The following is a 24746-nucleotide window of genomic DNA, read 5'->3' on the forward strand; positions in this document are numbered from 1 at the left end:
ATTCCCTCTTTATTCCTCTTATCTGAATGTCATGTAGTAGTTACTAGATATTTCTTGAATGAATGAATGAAATCAATGACATTTTCAGTGTGACACTAAAGGCACAAGTAATAAAAGTAAAAATAAAGAAATAGGAATACATCAGGGGGTGGTCCTAAGATGGCAAGGAATAGGACTGGGGAGACCACTTTCTCCCCCACAAATTCATGGAAAGAACATTTGAACGCTGAGCAAATTCCACAAAACAACTTCCGAATGCTGGCAGAGGACATCAGGCAACCAGAAAGGCAGCCCATTGTCTTCGAAAGGAGGTAGGACAAAATATTAAAGAAAAAAAGAGAGACAAAAGAGGTAGGGATGGAGATCCATCCTGGGAAGGGAGACTTAAAAAAGAGAGGTTTCCAAACACGAGGAAACACTCTCTCTGGTGGGTCTGTAGCGAGTCTTGGAATCTCAGAGGGCAACCTAACCTGGAGGAAAAATAAGTAAATAATTAAAACCCACAGATTACATGCCTAACAGCAACTCCCAGCAGAGCAGCAGCCCAGATGCTCGCAAACCGCACTAGCAAGCAGGGGCTGGACAGGGAGGTGCAGGCTGCAGTGATTTGGGTAAGGACTTGGCTGAATACCCCGAGGGCAATCTGAGGGAACTAGCTTGAGATAGCAACCCAGACTGTGGGATATCTATCCTGCAAAAAGCTCTAACCTAAGACACTGCCAGGCCCGCTAACAGAACAAAGGACTGAGCAGAGCTAGCCGGCTGTGGACTGGCCCATCCCCCGCTGGAGACAGGCAGGCGAGGGCAGCCAGAGCCAGAAGGGGGCAATCACAGGCATGAAAGAGGCATCGTATACCAAACTGCAAGCAGACATTGTTGCTAACCAAGACTTCTTGGGATTCTGGGTGGTCGACATCCACCAGGAGGGTCGCAGCCAGAATTCAGCTCCCGAGAAGAGACACATGGCACACCTGAGAAGGCGTGCCCGTTGTATACCCAGAAAACTGAGTGGCTGGGACAGGGAGGTGATAAGTCGCAGAGACTGTGCTCGCCAAGCACCTGGTCACCTGAGTTCCTCGGACCTGGGACGGGCACAAAACGCAGCCCTAACCAAGTCTGCGCCTTTGTGGAGTACCCGAGAACCTGAACCTGAGTGGCTTAGACCTGGGGAGTGCATGCAAACCAGAGCCCGCATCAGACAGTTCCTGGCAGACCAACCTAGAGCCTGAGCAGTGTAGACTGGGAAAGCACACATGCCGTGAGCGGGGGCAAACCCAGTGCAGTTGAGACACTGTGAGCATATGCCAATGATGTTTGTTTGCAGTGTTCCTCCCTCCCCACAACACGACTGAACAAGTGAGCCTAAAAAAGTGACCGCCACCGCCCCCATTGTGTCAGAGTGGAAATTAGACACTGAAGAGACCAGCAAACAGAAGAAGCTAAAATAAACAGAGGGAACTGCTGTGGAAGTGACAGGTGCAATAAATTAAAACCTAGTAATTAGCACCAACTACATAGGAAGGGGCCTATAGACCTAGAGAAGTACAAGCCGGAACAAGGAACTATCTGAAAATGAACTGACCCCAACGGTCTGCAACAGATCCAGAGAAAGTCCTAGATATAATTTTACTATTATCATCTTTTAAATATATAAAAAAAAATTTAAGTCCCTTATTACTCCATATTTTTTCATTTTTATAACCTACTATTACCTTGCCAAAAAAAGACCCTATTTTTAAAGCAAACTTCACATACAAATATTCTATAATTTTTCTGACTTTGTTTTTGTTTTTGTTGTTGTTGTTTAATATTGTATTTTTGAGAATCTAACCTCTACTCTAGATTTTTAATCTTTGCTTTTGGTATTTGTTATCAACTTTGTACCTTTAAGAACCCAATCGTCAGTACCCATTTTTACTTGGGAGCAAGATCACTGGCCTGATTGTTCTCTTCCCCTTTTGACTCCCCCTTTTCTCCACCAGGACACCTCTATCTCCCCTCTACCCCTTTTCTTCTCAGCGTAACTTTGTGAATCTCTTTGTGTGTTCTGGGCTGTGAAGAACACTTAGGGAACTGATTACTGGCTGGATCTGCCTCTCTCCTTTATATTTCCCCTTTTATCCTCCTTGCCACCTCTGTCTCCTTCCTCTGTCTTCTCTTCTCTGTAAAACTCCGTGAACATCTCTGAGGGAGCCAGACTGTGGAGAACACATAGGGAAGTGATTACTGGCTAGTTTGCTCTCTCCCCTTTTGATTCCCCCTCTTCTCCTCCTGGTCACCTCTATCTCCCCCCTCCCCCTTCTCTTCTCCTTGTTAATCTGTGTACCTCTCTGGATGTCGCTCACTGTGGAGAAACTTTTCATCATTAACCTAGATGTTTTATCATCAGTGCTGTATAGATGGAGAAGTCTTGAGGCTACTGTAAGAATAAGGCTAAAAACCAGAGGCAGGAGGCCTAAGCCCAAATCCTGAGAACACCAGAGAACTCTTGAATCCAGGGAATAGTAATTGATAGGAGCTCATCAAATGCCTCCATACCTACAATGAAACCAAGCACCACCCAAGGGCCAACAATTTCCAGAGCAAGACATACCATGCAAACTCTCCACCAACAAAGGAACATGGCCCTGAGCTTCAATATACAGGTTGCCCAAAGTCACACCAACTCCACTGACATCTCAAAACTCATTCCTGGACATTTCATTGCACTCCAGAGAGAAGAAATCCAGTTTCATGCACCAGAACAGCAACACAAGCTTCCCTAACCAGGAAACCTTGACAAGCCACCCATCCAACCCCACCCACAACGAGGAACCTCCACAGTAAAGAGGAACAACAAACTGCCAGAATACAGAAAGGTCATCCCAAACACAGCAATATAAACAAGATGAAAAGGCAGAGATATACCCAGCAGGTAAAGGAACAGGATAAATGCCCACCAAATCAAACAAAATAGGAAGAGATAGGGAATCTACCTGATGAAGAATTCCAAATAGTGATAGTGAAAATGATCGAAAATCTTGAAAACAAATTGGAATTACAGATAAATAGCCTGGAGACAAGGATTGAGATGATGCAAGAAAGGTTTAACAAGGACCTAGAAGAAATAAAAAAGAGTCAATATATAATGAATAATGCAATAAATGAGATGAAAACCATTCTGGAGGGAACCAACAGTAGAATAATGGAGGCAGAAGATAGGATAAGTCAAGTAGTAGATAATAGTAGATAAAGGAAACAGAGAGGAAAAAAGAAAAAAGAATGAAAAGAAATGAGGACAACCTCAGAGACCTCTGGGACAATGTCAAATGCCCAAACATTCGAATCATAGGAGTCCCAGAAGAAGAAGACAAAAAGAAAGACCATGAGAAAATACTTGAGGAGATAATAGTTGAAAATTTCCCTAAAATGGGAAAGGAAATAATCACCCAAGTCCAAGAAACCCAGAGAGTCTCAAACAGGATAAACTCAAGGCAAAACACCCCAAGACACATATTAATCAAATTAACAAAGATCAAACACAAAGAACAAATATTAAAAGCGGCAAGGGAAAAACAACAAATAACACACAAGGGGATTATTATAAGGATAACAGCTGATCTTTCAACAGAAACTCTTTAGGCCAGAAGGGAAAGGCAGGACATAGATAAAGAGCTGAAAGAAAATAACCGATAGCCCAGATTACTGTACCCAGCAAGGATCTCATTCAAATATGAAGGAGAAATCAAAAACTTTACAGACAAGCAAAAGCTGAGAGAATTCAGCACAACCAAACCAGCTCTCCAACAAATGCTAAAGGATCTTCTCTAGAAAGGAAACACAGAAAGGGTGTATAAACTCGAACCCAAAACAATAAAGTAAATGAAATGGGATCATACATATCAATAATTACCTTAAATGTAAATGGGTTGAATGCCCCAGCCAAAAGACAAAGACTGGCTGAATGGATACAAAAACAAGACCCCTATATATGTTGTCTACAAAAGATCCACCTCAAAACAAGGAACACATACAGACTAAAAGTGAAGGGCTGGAAAAAGATATTCCATGCAAAAAGAGACCAAAAGAAAGCAGGAGTAGCAATACACATATCAGATAAAATAGACTTTAAAACAAAGGCTGTGAAAAGAGACAAAGAAGGACACTACATAATGATCAAAGGATCAATCCAAGAAGAAGATAGAACAATTATAAATATATATGCACCCAACATAGGAGCACTGCAGTGTTTAAGACAAATGCTAACAAGTATGAAAAGGGAAATTAATAATAACACAATAATAGTGGGAGACTTTCATACCCCACTCACACCTATGGATAGATCAACTAAACAGAAAACTAAGAAGGAAACACAAACTTTAAATGATACAATAGACCAGTTAGACCTAATTGATATCTATAGGACATTTCACCTCAAAACAATGAATTTCACCTTTTTCTCAAGCACACATGGAACCTTCTCCAGGATAGATCACATCCTGGGCCATAAATATAGCCTTGGTAAATTTTAAAAAATTGAAATCATTCCAAGCATCTTTTCTGACGACAATGCAGTAAGATTAGATGCCAATTGCAGGAGAAAAACTATTAAAAATCCCAACATATGGAGGCTGAACAATATGCTGCTGAATAACAAAAAAATCACAGAAGAAATCAAAAAAGAAATCAAAATAGGCATAGAAACAAATAAAAATGAAAATACAACAACCCAAAACCTACGGGACACTATAAGAGCAGTGATAAGGGGAAGGTTCATAGCAATACAGGCTTACCTCAAGAAATAAGAAAAAAGTCAAATAAATAACCTAACTCTACACCTAAAGGAACTAGAAAAGGAAGAAATGAAGAACCCCAGGGTTAGTAGAAGGAAAGAAATCTTAAAAATTAGGGCAGAAATAAGTGCAAAAGAAACAAAACAGACCATAGCAAAAATCAACAAAGCCAAAAGCTGGTTCTTTGAGAAGATAAATAAAATTGACAAACCATTAGCCAGACTCATCAAGAAACAAAGGGAGAAGAGCCAAATCAACAAAATTAGAAATAAAAATGGAGAGATCACAACAGACAACACAGAAATACAAAGGATCATAAGACTATTATCAGCAAGTATATGCAAATAAAATGGACAATTTGGAAGAAATGGACAAATTCTTAGAAAACTACAACCTTCCAAAACTGAACCAGGAAGAAATAGAAGATCTTAACAGACCCATCACGGAAGCACGGAAATTGAAACTGTAATCAGAAGTATTCCAACAAACAAAAGCCCAGGGCCAGATGGCTTCACAGCTGAATTCTACCAAAAATTTAGAGAAGAGCGAACACCTATCCTAATTCAAACTCTTCCAGAAAATTGCAGAGGAAGGTAAACTTCCAAACTCATTCTATGAGGCCACCATCACCCTAATACCAAAACCAGACAAAGATGCCACAAAAAAAAGCAAACTACAGGCCAATATCACTGATGAACATAGATGCAAAAATCCTTAACAGAATTCTAGCAAACAGAATCCAACAACATATTAAAAAGATCATATATCATGACCAAGTGGGCTTTGTCCCAGGGATGCAAGGATTCTTCAATATCTGCAAAACAATCAATGTGATACACTACTTTAACAAATTGAAAAATACAAACCACATGATTATCTCAATAGATACAGAGAAAGCCTTTGAAAAAATTCAACATCCATTTATAATAATAATTTTAAAAAAGCCTTCCAAAAAACAGGAATAGAAGGAACATAGTAAAAGTTATATATGACAAACCCTCAGCAAACATTATCCTCAATGGTGAAAAATTGAAAGCATTTCCCCTAAAGCCAGGAACAATACAAGGGTGCCCACTCTCACCACTACTATTCAACATAGTTTTGGAAGTCTTGACTACAGCAATCAGAGCAGAAAAAGAAATAAAAGGCATCCAGATTGGAAAAGAAGAAGTATATCTCTCACTGTTTGCAGATTATGTGATCCTCTGCATAGAAAACCCTGAAGACTCCACCAGAAAATTACTAGAGCTAATCAATGAATATAGTAAAGTTGCAGGATATAAAATCAGCACACAGAAATCCCTTGCATTCCTATACACTAACAATGAGAAAACAGAAAGAGAAATTAAAGAAACAATACCATTCACCATTGCAGTGAAAAGAATAAAATACTTAGGAGTATATCTACCTAAAGAAACAAAAGACCTATACATAGAAAACTATAAAACACTGGTGAAAGAAATCAAAGACGACACAAATAGATGGAGAAATATACTGTGTTCATGGATATGAAGAATCAATAGAGTGAAAATGAGTATATTACCCAAAGCAATCTATAGATTCAATGCAATCCCTATCAAGCTACCAATGGTATTTTTCACAGAACTAGAACAAATGATTTCATAATTTGTATGGAAATGCAAAAAGCCTCGAATAGTCAAAGCAATCTTGAGAAAGAAGAATGGAACTGGAGGAATCAACCTGCCTGACTTCAGACTCTACTACAAAGCCACAGTCATCAAGACAGTATGGTACTGGCACAAAGACAGAAATATAGATCAATGGAACAAAATAGAAAGCCCAGAGATAAATCCACGAACCTATGGACACCTTATCTTTGACAAAGGAGGCAAGAATATACAATGGAGAAAAGACAATCTCTTTAACAAGTGGTGCTGGGACAACTGGACATCCACTTGTAAAAGAATGAAACTAGAACACTTTTAAACACCATACACAAAAATAAACTCAAAATGGATTTAAGATCTAAATGTAAGACCAGAACCTATTAAACTCCTAGAGGAGAACATAGGCAAAACACTCTCTGACATAAACCACAGCAGGATCCTCTATGACCCACCTCCCAGAATATTGGAAATAAAAGAAAAAATAAACAAATGGGTCCTAAGTAAAATCAAAAGCTTCTGCACAATGAAGGAAACTATAAGCAAGGTGAAAAGACAACCTTCAGAATGGGAGAAAATAATAGCAAACAAAGCAATGGAGAAGGGATTAATCTCAAAAATATATAAGCAACTCCTGCAGCTCAATTCCAGAAAAATAAATGACCCAATCAAAAAGTGGGCCAAAGAACTAAACAGACATTTCTCCAAAGAAGACATACAGATGGCTAACAAATACATGAAAAGATGTTCAACATCACACATTATCAGAGAAATGCAAATAAAAACCACAATGCGGTACCATGTCACACCAGTCAGAATGGCTGCTACCAAAATGTCTACAAGCAATAAATGCTGGAGAGGGTGTGCAGAAAAGGGAACCCTCTTACACTGTTGGTGGGAATGCAAAGTAGTACAGCCACTATGGAGAACAGTGTGGAGATTCCTTAAAAAAACTGGAACCAGAACTGCCATATGACCCAGCAATCCCACTCCTGGGCATACACACCGAGGAAACCAGAATTGAAAGAGACATATGCACCCCAATGTTCATCGTGGCACTGTTTATCATAGCCAGGACATGGAAGCAACCTAGATGTCCATCAGCAGACGAATGGATAAGAAAGCGGTGGTACATATAGACCATGGAGTATTACTCAGCCATTAAAAAGAATACATTTGAATCAGTCCTAATGAGATGGATGAAACTGGAGCCCATTGTACAGAGTGAAGTAAGCCAGAAAGAAAAACACCAGTACAGTATACTAATGCATATATATGGAATTTAGAAAGATGGTAATGATAACCCTGTATGCGAGACATCAAAAGAGACACAGATGTATTGAACAGTCTTTTGGACTCTGTGGGAGAGGATGAGAGAGGGATGATTTGTGAGAATGGCATTGAAACATGTAAACTATCATATGTGAAATGGATTGCCAGTCCAGGTTTGATGCATAACACAGGGTGCTCAGGGCTGGTGCACTGTGGTGATCCAGAGGGATGGGATGGGGAGGGAGGTGGGAGGGGGCTTCAGGATGGGGAACACATGTACACCCATGGTAGATTCAAGTCAATGTATGGCAAAACCAATACAATATTGTAAATTTAAAAAAATTAATTAATTAAAAAGTAAATAAATAAATAAAATAAAAATGCAGCAGCAGCATTTGAATACACATCCAGTACATTTAAATAAGTAATAAAATATATAACAAAAAGGACTACATCAAAGAAAAAGGCCTTACTCAACAACAAATTAAATATTTAAGGCAACCTATAAAATGTGAGAAAATATTTGCAAACCATACATCTTATAAAAGGTTAATAGCCAAACTATGTAGAGAACTCATACAACCCAGTAAAAAGAACAACAACCTGATTGAAAATGGTCAGAGGAACTGAATAGACATTTTCCCAAAAAGACACTCAGATGGCCAACAAGTGCATATAAAAGTTCTCAATATTACCAGTTGTCAGGAAAATGCAGATCAAAATCACAAATTGCATGTTATTGATAGGATGAAAGTGTTAGTTGCTCAGAAGTGTTTGGCTCTTTGCGACCCCCATGGACTGTGGATTGCCAGGATCATCTGTCCATGGAATTCTCCAGGCAAGAATAGTGGAGTGGGTTTCTATTCCCTTCTCCCGGGCCTCTTCCTGACCCAGGCTTCTAACACAGGTCTCCTGCATTGCAGGCAGATTTTTTACCATTTGAGCTAGTAGGGAAGCCATTGATAGAATGGCTACCACCAGAAAGTCAAGAGATAAGGGTTGTCTACAATGTGGAGAAAATGGAACACTTATGCACTGTTGGAGTGAATGTAAACTGATACATATTCACAGTACCCAACATATGGAAACTAAGTGTCCATCAACTGTCTAATGGATAAAGAAATATATATATATATATATATATATATATATATGTATATATATATATATACACATACATACACATACACATACATACATACACACAAAGGGAGTTGACCCTTAAACAACATGGGGATGAGGCACTGACCCTCCATACAGTCAATAAGTCCATGTATAACTTTACAGTTGGACCACCATATCTGCAGTTACACGTTCCAGGATCCAACCAAGCATGAGTCATGTAGTACTATAGCAAGTACTTATTGAAAAATAGTCACATATAAGTGGACCCACGAGTTCAAATACATGTTGTTCAAATGTCAACTGTATATACATCCATAGATGCAATGGAATACTATTCAACCATGAGAGGAAGGAAATCCTTGCATTTGTCACAACACGAATGGATCTTGAGAACATTATGCTGAGTGAAATAAGACAAAGAGGCACGACAAATACTACAGGATATAATATATATGTGGAATCTAAAAACAACAGCAACAACAACAAAAAACAAAAGAAAAACTAACTTATAGAAAGTAGAAGGGTGGTTACCAGGGGCTAGAAGGTCAGGGAAATGATGAGATGTTGGTTAAAGAGAACAAACTCCCAGTTAGAAAATGAATCAAGCTTGGGGATCTAATGCACAGCATTATGATTAGAGTTAACATAATCATTACTGAAAGTTGCCAAGAAATTAGATTTTATGTTTTCTAAAGAAAGGGTAATTAAGAGATGGTGGAGGTATTAAACAAGGCTAAATGGAGGTGGTAATCTGCATATATGAGTATATAAAATAGATATATTGCATACCATAAAGTTACACAATATCAATTATATCTCAATATAATTGGGAGAAAATATTGAATGCAGACCACACTCATTCAGGAAGTTGATTTTTTAAAAACTGGATATGTACGTGTAGTTACAGCTACAGTGTAGGAACAATGTATAGTTCAGCAGAAAACTATTCATTGTCTATAGTTCATCTTTTTGTGATTTTATGGGAGCTATTGTGCAACTTTCTGAATTTACAATAATAGATAGTGATGCAAAGTAATTCTTGTCTATAGACATATAAACTCTGTTCTTTCAGATTCAATGACTTGCCTAGTTAATTTGCCTTCATTTGCACATTCACTTCAACATTCTTTTATACTAAATAAATTTGAAGTTTTCCATCTACGTTCTTTGAACTGCTTGGAACACCTTGTTACAACTGATTATAACTGATTTCCTCATTAATGAAATAAATAGTATCTTTAATTTGTGTTCATTAAAAAAAATAAGGAAGACTGGTTAATAGGTATCTGAAAAGATGCTCAACGTCACTAATAAGTTCTGTGCTGGCCTCAGCTTATCAATAACCAATGCTGTGGTTGGACCAGCCCTTGCATTCATATTTTGATTATGGAGGTTCTTCAAAAAATTAAAAGTAAAATTACTGTATAACCCAGAAATCCCACCTCTGAGTTTTTATCCAAAATAACTGATTTGGGATCTCAAAGATATTTGCATTTCCTTGTTCACAATAGCCAAGATGTGGAAAAAACCTAAAGATCTCGCAATAATTACTGAATTTAAAAATGTGTAAATACAAACACTGAAATATTATTCAGCCATAAACATAAAAGAAATCTTGTCACATGCTGCAATATGGATGATCCATAAGCACATTTTGCTAAGTGAAAAAAGTAGATCACAAATGGACCAATGTTGTATGATTCCACTTACATGAAGTAGCCAAAGTAAGCCAAATTCATAGAAACAGAAAGTAGAATGCTGATTAGCAGGGCTTTAGGGAGAGGAAATGGAGAGTTCAATGAGTAGAGAGTATCAGCCATACAGGGATGACAGTCTAAAGGCCTGCTGTACAAGAGCATGATTATAGTTAAGAATAGTATCATGTACACTTAACAGCATGTTAAGAGGCTAGATAACATGTGTTGTTTGTTTGTGTGTTTGTTTGTGTTTTAGTACAAAAATTTCTAAATGTTGCAAAGAAATGGTAGGGCATGGAACAAAAGGAGCATGTGTATTTAGCAACTCCTATCAGAGTCATTGCAATGAATATTATATGCCCGGTAGTGGGAGGTGAATAATTACCAGAAATTTGTATCAAAATCCAATAAAGATGAAGCAAATTTTATCAAACTGAAAATAGTGTCAAATTTCACTTGGAGAAGACAGGATAAAAATGTATTGATTAGGTTGAAATCTAGTTAAATAAAACATTTAATATTAATAACTTGGTTTTTGTGTATTTTGCTGAATTATGACATAGCATATATTTTTAAAATATAAATATAGTGAGTATTGCATAACAAGACATAATTAATGCTGGTATTTTTAAATAGTGCTGCCTTAACAGAGAACTCATGATTAAGGAGAACTGCATGAAGATATTCCTAATGGACTGAAATCATAGATGGCAGAACTATAGGCCAGAACTGTAGGCCTGGGTCCTGGAAGTAAATTTCTCTGTGAGGCTGAACATATAAATTTAGTTCAATTAAGTGAATGCATATGACATTTGTTTCATGCTCCATAAGGATATGAGGAGGTCATTCCCACCCTGTCCACTTAACAAGTATTCCCAGGTGAAATGCTCTGGAATAGACCATATATTTGTGAGATAGGAAAACCACTGTTCAGGAAATGACTCAAAACTATTTTTTAGTGATTTCTGATTTTATTAAAATAAAGCCCAGGAGAGACTATGAATAAATGACCTTTTATAACAACACAGTATGTGCAATCTTGGGACTATACATACAATAAGCATAGATACACAAAAGCCCCCTTGGTTCTTTGCTTCACACCCTATTCCCTCCATCTGAGGGTTGACAACAACTATTCATGGCAAAGATATGACCATTCCTATAATGTTTCCAAGGGCATCACTGGAGAAGTGAGTAGTCTGTTAAGGTCAGAGTTAGAGTATAGCATCACCCACCATTGGTTTTTCTCAACTCCTCCACAAAGCAACCAGCTTCCTCTTGAACTTGATCCCCAAGACTCCTCTTCCCCATCCCCAAGTTCCACAGGGTCAGGAGGGAGAAATGCCAAGTCTCTTTCCATATCTTCCCATTGCTGAAAATGATTCCTACCAGGAGAGGAAACAGAAGCTAGGAGGGAGACTGTGTCACACATGGCAGCCTTAGAGATGAAACGAAGTATGTTTGGGGGTTCTTCAAATTCCTCTCTTCCATCCTCTCCACAGCCAGCCGTGGGTGAACCAATGCTGAACACACACACATGAACATCTACTAAGCCCTTCATTAGATCTTTTAGCCAAAGGCAAAATGTCTCTTCCAGAAAACTCCTCTCCCAGATCAATTAGGGCTTTTTTCACTGCTTCCTAACCATGCAAGACCTCAATGGGCTTCATACTGAAATATGAACGGTGATAGACTTTTGAGAGCTGAAAATGGAGATGCATGAATAACAAAAGAAGTCAATATTTGATAACATATTGTGCCTGGTACAAAATGTATTATCATCCTAGATGGCAGAGTAGAAGGATGTGCGCTCATCTTCTCCTGTGAGAACTCCAAAATTACAACTCACTGATGAACAACCATTGACAGGAGAATGTTGGATCTCACCAAAAACAGATACCCCACATCCAAGGGCAAAGGAGAAGCCACAGCAAGATGGTAGGAGGGGCAAAATCATGTTTGGAATCAAACCCCATACCTGCCAGAGACGCTCAGAGGGCTCAGGCAAACCTTGCGTGTACCAGGACCCAAAGACGCCACAGAGACTGAGCCAGAACTGTGTTTGAGTGTCACCTGCAGAGGTATGGGTCAGCAGTAGCCTACTGCAGGAGCAGGGGCTCTGGATGCAGTAGACGTGGGTATGGCATAAGCCCTCTTGAAGGAGGTCGCCATTAACCCTACAATAGACCCACCAGAACTTACATAGGACTGGGGAAACAGACTCTTGGAGGGCACAAACAAAACCTTGTGCACACCAGGACCAAGGAGAAAGGAGCAGTGACCCCACAAGAGACAGACCCAACTTGCCTGAGTGTCCAGGAGTGTCGGGTGGAGGCATGAGTTGGCGGTGGCCAGCTACAGGGTTGGGGTCACTGAGTGCAGCAGTGGGTGCCCGGGACATTTTGAAGGAAGTGGCCATTATCTTCATTACCTCCACCATAGTTTGGCCTCAGGTTGAACAACTGCGGGTGGGGGAACACAGCCCCACCCATCAACAGAAAATTGGATTAAAGATTTACTGAGCATGGTCCCGCCCATCAGAACAAGACCCAGTTTCCCCCTCAGTCAGTCTCTCTCATCAGGAAGATTCCATAAGCCTTTTACCTTTCTCCATCAGAGGGTAGACAGAATGAAAAGCACAATCACAGAAAACTAATCAATCTGATCCTGTGGACCACAGCTTTGTCTAACTCAATGAAACTTTGAACCATGCCATGTAGGGCCACCCAAGACAGATGTGACCAGGCGGAGAGTTCCGACAAAACATGGTCCACTGGAGAAGGGAATGGCAAACCACTTCAGTATTCTTGCCTTGAGAACCCCATGAACAGTATGAAAGGGCAAAAAGATAGGACACTGAAACATGAACTCCCCAGGTCAGTAGGTGCCCAATATGCTACTGGAGATCAGTGAAGAAATAATCCCAGAAAGAATGAAGAGACAGAGCCAACACAAAAACAATACCGAGTTGTGAATGTGCCTGGTGATGGAAGTAAAGTCTGATGCTGTAAAGACCAATACTGCATAGGAACCTGGAATGTTAGGTCCATGAATCACGGTAAATTGGAAGTGTCAAACAGGAGACGGCAAGAGTGAACACTAACATTTTAGGAATCAGTAAACTAAAATGTATTGGAATGGGTGAATTTAACTCAGATGACCATTATATCTACTACCATGGGGAAGAATCCCTTAGAAGAAATGGAGTAGCCATCATAGTCAACAAAAGAGTCCAAAATGCAGTATTTGGATGCAATCACAAAAATGAAAGAATGATCTCTGTTCGTTTCCAAGGCAAACTACCGAATATCACAGTAAACCAAGTCTATGCCTCAACCAGTAATGCTGAAAAACCTTAAGCTGAATGGTTCTTTGAAGACCTACAAGACCTTCTAGAAGTAACACCGAAAAAAGATATCCTTTTTATTATAGGTGACTGGAATGCAAAAGTAGGAAATCAAGAGATACCTGGAGTAACAAGAAAATTTGGCCTTGGAGTACAAAAAGAAGCAGGTCAAAGGCTAACAGAGCTTTGCCTAGCGAACACACTGGTCATAGCAAACACCCTTTACCAACAACACAAGAGAAGACTCTACACATGGACATCACAAGATGGTCAATACCAAAATCAGATTGATTATTTCTTTGCAGCCAAAGATGGAGAGCTCTATACAATCAGCAAAAACACCTGGGAGCTGATTGTGGCTCAGACTATGAACACTTCATTGCCAAATTCAGACTTAAATTGAAAAAAGTAGGGAAAACCACTGAATGGAAAACCATTCAGATATGACCTAAATCAAATCTCTAATGATTATACATTGGAATGAGAAATAGATTCAAGGGATTAGATCTGATAGAGTTCCTGAAGAACTATGGATGGAGGTTCGTGACATTGTACAAGAGGCAGTGATCAAGACCATCCCCAAGAAAGAGAAATGCAAAAGGCAAAATGGTTGTCTGACGAGACCATACAAATAGCCTCCTATTTGTAATAGAAAAGAAAAGACTTGAAAGGCAAAGGAGAAAAGGAAAGACATAACCATATGAATGCAGATTTCCAAAGAATAGCAAGGAGAGATAAGACAGTCTTCCTCAGTGATCAGTGCAAAGAATAGAGGAAAGCACTAAAATGGGAAAGACTAGAGATCTCTTCAAGAAAATTAGAGATACAAAGGGAACATTTAATGCAAAGATGGGCACAATAAAGGACAGAAATGGTATGGACCAAGAAGAAGCAGAAGATATTAAGAAGAGGTGGCAAGAATACACAGAAGAACTATACAAAAAAGATCTTCATGACTCAGATAACCATTATGGTGTGATCACTCACCGACAGGCAAACATCATGGAATGTGAAGTCAAGGGGGCCTTAGGAAATATCACTATGAAAAAAACTAGTGGAGGTGATGGAATTGCAGTTGAGCTATTTCAAATCTTAAACGATGATGTTGTGAAAGCACTGCACTTAATATATCAGCAATTTTGGAAAACTCAGCAGTGGCCACAGGACTGGAAAAGTCAGCCTTCATTCCAATCCCAAAGGAAGGTAATGCCAAAGAATGCTCAAACTACCACACAAGTGCATTCATCTCACATGCTAGCAAAGCAATTCTCAAAATTCTCCAAGCCAGGCTTCAACAATACATGAACCAAGAATTTCCAGATGTTCAAGCTGGATTTAGAAGAGGCAGAGGAGCCAGAGATCAAATTGCTAACATCTGTTGGATCATCGAGAAAGCAAGAGAGTTCCAGAAAAACATCTATTTCTGCTTTATTGACTATGCCAAAGCCTTTGACTGTGTGGATCACAATAAACTGTGGAAAATTCTGAAAGAGATGGGAATACCAGACCACCTGACCTGCCTCCTGGCAAATCTGTATGCAGGTCAAGAAGCAACAGTTAGAACTGGGCATGGAACAACAGACTGATTCCAAATCAGGAAAGGGGTACATCAAGGCTGTATACTGTCACCCTGGTTATTTAACCTATATGCAGTGTAAATCATGAGAAATGCTGGACTGGACGAAGCACAAGCTGGAATCAAGATTGCCAGGAAAAATATCAATAACCTCAGATATGCAGATGACACCAGCCTTATGGGAGAAAGTGAAGAAGAACTAAAGAGCCTCTTGGTGTAAGTGAAAGAGGAGAGTGAAAAAGTTGGCTTAAAGTTCAATATTCAGAAAACTAAGGTCATGGCATGTGGTCCCATCACTTTGTGGATAGTAGATGGGGAAACAGTGGAAACAGTGACAGACTTTATTTTCTTTGGCTCCAAAATCACTGCAGATGGTGACTGCATTCATGAAATTAAAAGATGCTTACTCCTTGGGAGAAGAGTTATGACCAATGTAGACAGCATATTAAGAAGCACAGACATTACTTTACCCATAAAGGTCTGTCTAATCAAAGCTATGGTTTTTCCAGTAGTCATGTATGGATGTGGGAGTTGGACTGTAAAGAAAGGTGAGCACTGAAGAATGGATACTTTTGATCTGCAATGTTGGAGAAGACTCTTGAGAATCCCTTGGACAGCAAGGAGATCCAACCAGTCCATCCTAAAGGAAATCAGTCCTGAATATTCATTGGAAGGACTGATGCTGAAGCTGAAACTCCAATACTTTGGCCACCTAATGTAAAGAACTGACTCATTGGAAAAGACCCTGATGGTGCGAAAGATTGAAGGCTGAAGGAGAAGGGGGGATGAGGATGAGTTGGTTGGATGGCATCATTGACTCGATGGACCTGAGTTTGAGTAAACTCTGGGAGTTGGTGATGGACAGGGAAGCCTGGTGTGCTGTAGTCCAGGGAGTCTCAAAGAGTCAGACAAGACTGAGTGACTGAAGTGAACTGATTATGCTTTTATTCTGCCACATATAGCTTTAATATTTCTAAATTTAATACATAAATGCAATGATAACTGTTATAATTACCACTTACGGATGTTCTGTGATGCCAAGCAATGGCCCAATTTACTGGTACACAGATTACAATTAATCCTCATTTAACAGCTTATTTGTGATCTCCAAAGAAGAAGATTTAGCTTCTGAACAAGTGACCAAGTTTGATCACTCAAGAGCTTTCTTATAGCAGAGTTTTAAGTATGAAAAAGGACAGACAGCTTCTGACATAGACATCAGAAGGGGGACAGAGAGTGCCTCCCTTGTTAGTCTAGTTATATATTTTTTAATTGGTTATTACAATAAATCAAAAGAATGTCTCAAGGTTTAAAGATCTTACTAGACCCACTCCCACAATTTACACTTTATGAAGACAGGATTAGAACTAACAATAGAATGATCTTACCATACCCACTCCCATATATAGATTCTAAGATAACAGGATTAGTCAGAAGATTTTCAAGAAGGAGAAACTGTCCTCAGGCAGGATACATTGTTGTTATATAATCCTTAGTACAGAGTTTAAACTGAGTTGTTTGTTGTGTAATCATCAGTTCCAGGCTCAAAGAAGAAAAAAATAAAAACGTTTTATGTGACTAAGAGGAAGGAATGTAGAGGGGGAAAAAAAAAAAAGATGTTTGTCCTTTCCTCCCCCTTGAGAATTCCAGACCCTTATCTCCTCTTCCAGAGCCCCAGGCTTCTTATCAACCTCCCTAGGAATTAGCTCTTTCAATATCAGCACCTTCAGCTGGTTTATTTGTCCTACTTATAAATAAGGAAACTAAGGTCAGGGAATTCCATTTCCCTTTCTAATGTTCTGTGGCTACTACATAGAAGATTTGTATTTGAAATCTTAGTCAGCCTCTTATTCTTGAGCAATGAATATATCAATCCTCAGGGCCCACCTTTAAACCATCACCCAGCTGACTGCTTCAGAACCACTTCCCACAGGAGAATATATTTGCTAGCCCTATGATGAATACTAGAATTCCATATTCTAAAAAAATAAATTCAGATAACTCTAATGCCCATCTTAGTTTGAGATGCACTGGTGTCATTAACACAGAAAGGGAGGAAGCATCATAGAGGCAGCACCAGGACATGCAGCATCTCCTGGAAGAACAATTCCTTCCATCCGACTGTATTCACAGGGTACAGATGGCAGCTTCCTGCAGAATCCAAATGAATGCTGCTGCCACCAGTAGGACCCTGACTGATGACTTCTTTCTTTCATTCATTCATCTTGGTCCTGCATGTAGAGCTATTTCCTTAATATTAATCACAACATGCTTCTTCAGAAAACTTCTACTTTCATGGCCATCTGAACAAAACACACTGCTTGTATAGTAGGAGACTACTGCAAGGAAACCTCTAATCACAAAATGCTTCACTTACCTTTAATCAAAAGTCATAGCAAATGCCTATAAAACAAAGGAAGGAACACTCCCAGCTTTTGCCACTTTATTATTATGATTCTACCATATGTGAAAATATGTTAAATATTTCTCTAGTCACAAAACACATTATTTTGTTCCTCTATTTATCAAATATCAAAATTTACAAACAGTAATTTGCTTCACACTGACTTGTTTTAACAGTGTGCTCATAAGTATATGCACTTATTTTTTAAATTGAGCTTAAATTACTTACCTTTTACACCACAGTGGAGAAGCATAAAGCCTACTTACATTGCATAAGGATTTGCCAATATTCTTAACATCTAATTGTAGGATGTTTCCAAGAATTGGGAGAGGTGTGGGGCTGGGCAGGAGCTTCCCTTTCCCAGAGCTCTGTTTCCAGAGTAAGAAGAGAAGCAGACAGGAAAGACAGAAAACTAGGACCACCGCCAGATCCACTGATGTCTTCTCTTCTTACTCAGACGACTGTGAGCCTGAAATCGAAAGCTTTTATAAGCTTTTATAAGCTACACATTCCCTATGCATTCAACTAATGCCTTACTAAAATAAACAGACCAATCAATCACATCCACTTTGCAAACTAATCTGAGTAGACTTTGCCCCAATGATAAAAATAAAAAAAAAACTGTCCTTTAGTCTTGTTTTCCCTCTGTCCAAAGATGACTCTGGAGATGATCATTTAAATGCACTAGTTTGGGATACAGATTTGATCATTTTTTTTAAAAGTGCTTCCACTGTGCAGCCAGAATTTAGAAGCACTAAAATAAATATTTCAGTGTCCAAACTGGTCAATGATCAATAGCAAGTTTATGGCTTTGAAGACAATCTGTATATTCCTTGCCATATTTATTTATTTATCTCTATATTGCTTAAAAATTTTATCAGTGTATAGTTGATTTACAATGTCATGTTCATTTCAATTATATAGCAAAGAGAATCAGTTACACACATATATATATTCACTCTTATAAAAAACTTTTTATTCTGTATTGGAGTATAGTGGATTAAAAACGTGATAGTTTCAGGTGAACATCAGAGTGACCCAGCCATACATATACATGTATTCATTCTTCCCCAGATGCCCCTCCCATTCAGGCTGCCACATATTATTGAGCAGGCTTCTCTCTGCTATACAGTAAAACATTTTTGGTTATTCATTTAAAATGTAGCAGTGCATACATGTCCATTCCCCAAATCCCTTACTATCTTTTCCTCCATTCTTCTCCCCAGGCAACCATAAGTTTGTTCTCTAGGTCTGTGAGTCTGTTTCAGTTATGCACATAAGTTCACTTGTACCATTTCTTTTTAGATTCTGCATATAAGGGATGTCATACACTATTTCTCCTTCTCTGTCTGACTTATTTCACTCTGTGTGACAATCTCTAGGTCCATCTTTATTACTGCAAATGTCATTATTTCATTATTTTTCATGGCTGAGTAACATTCCATTGTAGGGCTTCCCTTGTGGCTCCGTAGAAAAGAATCTGCCTACAAAAATGCAGGAGGATACCTCATCAGTGGATTGAAGAGACGTGGTGTTGTGTCCAGTACTTGGGGCACTGGAGCAGTAGTTGTGACAACTAGGAGCACGAATGCAATGCCAGCACTTTGCCTGGGCAATGAGAGGCTCTTTTGAATACCTGGCACTGTATAATCTTGAAGCAAATAGGCATGATAGTTGCCTTCATAAAGCTGCCAGCCTAACTGAGGAGGAAGAGAGAGAAGACAAACAGTTGAATTTCCAGGACCCCTTAGGCAAATAATCAAAGAAGGTAAAGGGAACCATTTTGTTCTTTTGCTGCATTAGAATCAGCAATTCTCCAGCAATCAAGCCCTGAGCCTCTGGAGTGGGAGCACTGACTCCAAGACCCTAGACTACCAGAGAATTAACCCTAGGGAGTATCAAATAGTGAGAACTCACACAAAGGAAACCACTTGAATACAAGACCCAGCATCACCCAACCACCAGTAACACCCTGTGCAGGATGCCTCATCTAAACAGTAAACAAAACAAAAATACAAACCCAATCATCGGCAGACAGGAGTACCAACTCATTCAGCCTTGCCCATCAGGAAAAACAAACAAAGAAAAACTCAGCACAAATCTCACCCTATACGAAACTTACACAAACCACTGTACCCAACTTAGGAGGGCAGAAACCAAAAGGAAGAAAGAATCCAACCTTGAAGGCTAGGAAAAGGAGACCTCAAACACAATAACTTAAAAAAAAAAAAAATGAAAAGGCAGAGAAATACTACACAAATGAAGGAACAAACTAGAAACACAGAAGTCCAAATAAATGAAGTGGAAATACGAAAATTACCTGGAAAAGAATTCAGAATAATTATAGTAAAGATGATCAAAAATCTTGAAAACAAAATGGAGAAAATGCAAGAATCAGTTAACAAAGACATAGAAGAATTAAAGAATAAACAAACAGAGATGAACAACAAAATTACTAAAATTAAAAATACTCTAGAACGAATCAATAGCAGAATATCGGAAGCAGAAGAATGAATCAGTGAGCTGGAAGATAAAATGGTGGAAATAACATCTGAAGAGCAGAATAAAGTAAAAAGAATGAAAAGAACAGAGGATAGTCTCAGAGACCTCTGGGACAATATCAAACACATAAACATTCAAATTATAGGGGTCCCAAAAGAAGAAGAAGAAGAAGAAAGAAAGTGTATGAGAAAATTTTTGAAGAGATTATAGTTGAAAATGTCCCCAACAAGAAAAGGGAAATCGTAAATCTAGTCCAAGAGGCACAGAGTCCTATACAGGATAAACCCAAGGAGAAACACACCAAGACACATACCAATCAAACTAACAAAGACTAAACACAAAGGAAGAATATTAAAAGCAGCAAGTGAGAGGCAATAAGTAACACACAAGGGAAACCCCATATGCTTAACAGCTGATCTTTCAGTAGAAACCCTGCAGGCCAAAGGGAATGGCAGGATATATTTAAAGTATAGAAGGGGGGAAATCTACAACCAAGATTACAGTACCTGGCAAAAATCTCATTCAAAATTGATGGAGAAATAAAAAGCTTTTCAGACAAGAAAAAGTTAAGAGAATTCAGTACCACCAAGCCAGCTTTACAACAAATGTTAAAGGGACTTATATAGTCAAGAAATACAAGAGAAGAAAAAAGATCTATATCAACCACAAACAATTAAGAAAATGGCAATAGGAACATATATATCAATAATTACTTTAAATATAAATGGATTAAATGGTCCAATCAAAAGACACAGGCTGAATGGATACAAAAACAAGACCCATACATATACTGAAAGGTTGTTGCTGAACCACCCAAAGACACCGGGATTCTTGGCCTCCGGAGGAGAAGAATTCAATCCGGGGCCAGAGACGAGGCTGGATCGCTCAGAGCTTTTGTGTAATAAAGTTTTATTAAAGTATAAAGGAGACAGAGAAAGCTTCTGACATAGGCATCAGAAGGGGGCAGAAAGAGTACCCCCTTGCTAGTGTTAGCCATGGAGTTATATACTCTCTAATTAGTTATTACAGTGAATCAAAAGAATGTTTGGAGGTTGTAAAGACCTCACCAGACCTACTCCCATAATTTACACCTTAAGATAATAGGATTAGCGAGAAGGTTTTTTCCAGAGACTGTCCTCAAGCAGGATACATTCCTGTTATATAATCCTAAGGAATGTAGAAGGACAAAAAAAGCTTGTCCTTTCTTCCTCCTTGAGAATTCCAGACCCCTCTCTCCTTGGGGACCCCTGAGCTTCTTATCAATCTGCCTAGGAATTGACTCTCTCATATACTGTCTACAAGAAACCCACTTCAGACCTCAAGACACATATAGACTGAAAGTGAGAGAATGGAAAAATATATTCCATGCAAATGGGAAGCAAAAGAAAGCTGGAGTAGCAATCCTCATATCAGACAAAATAGACCTTCAAATAAAAAAGATTACCAGAGATAAAAAAGGACAGTACATAATGATCAAGGGATCGATCCAAGAGAAAGATGTAAGAATTGTAAATATCTATGCACCCAACGTAGGAGCACCTCAGTACATAAGACAAACACTAACAGACATAAAAGGAGAAATTGAAAGTAACACAATAATAGTAGGAGAATTTAACGCCCCATTCACACCAATGGACAGATCATCAAAACAGAAAATTAATAAGGAAACACAAGTCTTAAATGACATATAAGATGAGATGGATCTCATTGATATCTTCAGGATATTCCACCCAAATGGAGAAGAATACACCTTCTTAAGTGCACATGGAACATTCTTCAGGGTAGACCACATCTTGGGTCACAAATCTAACCTCAGTAAATTTAAGAAAATTGAAATCATATCAAGCATCTTCTCTGAGCACAACGCTATGAGACTAGATATCAATTACAAGAAGAAAACTGTAAGAAACACAAACACATGGAGATTAAACAACACGTTTCTAAATAACCAACAGGTTACTGAAGAAATCAAAAGGGAAAACAAAAAATTTCTAGAAAAAAATGACAAAGAAAACATGACAACTCAAAACCTATGGGATGCAGTAAAACCAGTTCTAAGAAGTTTTATAGCAATACAATCCTACTTCAAGAAACAAGAAAAACACTGAATAGACAACCTAACTTTACACCTAAAACAACTGGAAAAAGAAGAACAAAACAATTCCAAAATTAGTAGAAGGAAAGAAGTCATAAAGATCCAAGCAGAAATAAGTGAAAAAGAAATGAAAGAAACAATAGTAAAGATGAATAAAACTAAAACCTGGTTCTTTGAGAAGATAAGCAAAATTGACAAGCTTTTAGCCAGACTCATCAAGAAAAAAAAAGAGAGAGAGAAGAATCAAATCAACAAAATTAGAAATGAAAAAGGAGAGGTTACAACAGACAATGCAGAAATACAAAGGATTATATAAGAGACTGTTATGAACAACTATATGGCAATAAAATGGATAACCTGGAAGAAATGGAAAGATTCTTAGAAAAGTTTGATCTTCCAAGACTGAACCAGGAAGAAATAGAAATCATGAACAACCCAATTATAAGCACTGAAATTGACACTGTGATCAAAAATTGCCCCAAAAACAAAACCCCAGGACCAGATGGCTTCACAGGAGAATTCTGTCAAACGTTTAGAGAAGAGCTAATGCCTATCCTTCTAAAACTCTTCCAAAAAAATTGAAGAGGAAGGAACACTTCCAACCTTATTCTATGAGGCCACCGTCTTCTTGATACCAAAACCAGACAAAGACAACAACAACAAAACGAAAACTAGAGGCCAGTATCACTGATGAATATAGACGCAAAAATCCTCAATAAAATTTGAGCAAACAGAATTCAGCAACACATCAAAAAGCTCATACACCATGATCAGGTTGAGTTTATTCCAGGGATGCAAGGATTTTTCAATATATGCAAATCAATCAATGTGATACATCATATTAGCAAATTGAAAGATCAAAACATTATGATCACCCAAATAGATGCATAAAAAGTCTTTGACAAAATTCAGCACCCATTTATGATTAAAACTCTTCAAAAAATGGGCATAGAAGGAAGGTACCTCAACATAGTAAAGGCCATATATGATAAGCCTACAGCAAATATTATTCTCAATGGTGAAAAACTAAAAGCATTCCCCCTAAGATCAGGTACAAGACAGGGGTGTCCACTTTCACCATTATTAATCAACATAGTTCTGGAAGTGCTAGCTACAGCAATCAGAGAAGAAAAAGAAATAAAAGGAATCCAGATCAGAAAAGAAGTAAAGCTCTCAGTGTATGTAGATGACATGATACTGTACATAGAAAACTCTAAATTTGGTATCAGAAAATTACCAGAGCTAATCAGTGAATTTAGCAAGGTTGCAGGATACGAAATCAATACACAGAAATCATTTGCATTTATATATACTAACAATGAAAAATCAGAAAGAGAAATTAAGGAAACAATCTCATTCACCATTGCAAAAAAAGGAATTAAATATCTAGGAATAAACTTACCTAAGGAGACAAAACTGTACCCAGGAAATTATAAGACACTAATGAAAGAAATCAAAGATGACATAAACAGATGGAGAGATAGTCCATGATCCTGGGTAGGAAGAATCAATATTGTGAAAATGGCTATAGTACCAAATGCAATCTATACATTCAATGTGATCCCTATCAAATTCCTGATGGCATTTTTCACAGAACCAGAACAAAAAATTTCACAATTCATATGGAAACACAAAAGACCCCGAATAGTCAAAGCAGTTCTGAGAAAGAAGAATGGAACTGGAACAATCAACGTTCCTGACTTCAGATAATACTATAAAGCTACAGTCAACAAGACAGTATGGTACTGGCACAAAAACAGAAATATAGACCAATGGAACAAGATAGAAAGCCCAGAAATAAACCCATCCACCTATGGGTACCTTATTTTTGACAAAGGAGGCAAGAATATGCAATCAAGCAAAGACAGCCTCTTCAATAAATGGTGCTGGGAAAACTGGACAGTTACATGTAAAAGAATCAAACTAGAATAATTCCTAACACCACACACAAAGATAAGCTCAAAATGGATTAAAGACTTAAATGTTAGACCAGAAACTATAAAGCTCTTAGAGAAAAACATAGGCAGAACACTCGATGACATAAATCAAAGCAAGAGATCCTCTATGACCCACCTCCTAGAGTAATGGAAATAAAAGCAAAAGTAAACAAGTGGGGCCTGATTAAACTTAAAAGTTTTTGCACAGAAAAAGAAACTATAAGCAAGGTGAAAAGACAATCCTCAGAATGGGAGAAAACAATAGCAAATGAAACAACTGACAAAGGATTAATTTCCAAAATACATAAGCAGCTCATACAACTCAATGCCAGAGAAAGAAACAACTCAATCAAAAAGTGGGAGAAAGGCCTAAACAGACATTTCTCCAAAGAGGA

General features: G+C 38.3%; 1 pseudogene; it reads right to left on the reverse strand.

The window, feature by feature from the left end:
- LOC122446775 overlaps positions 1 to 24746 on the reverse strand; it is a 72369-nt pseudogene that overhangs the window by 35527 nt on the left and 12096 nt on the right.

The sequence above is a fragment of the Cervus canadensis genome, chromosome 8, assembly GCF_019320065.1.
Source record: "Cervus canadensis isolate Bull #8, Minnesota chromosome 8, ASM1932006v1, whole genome shotgun sequence".
Lineage (NCBI taxonomy): Eukaryota > Metazoa > Chordata > Mammalia > Artiodactyla > Cervidae > Cervus > Cervus canadensis.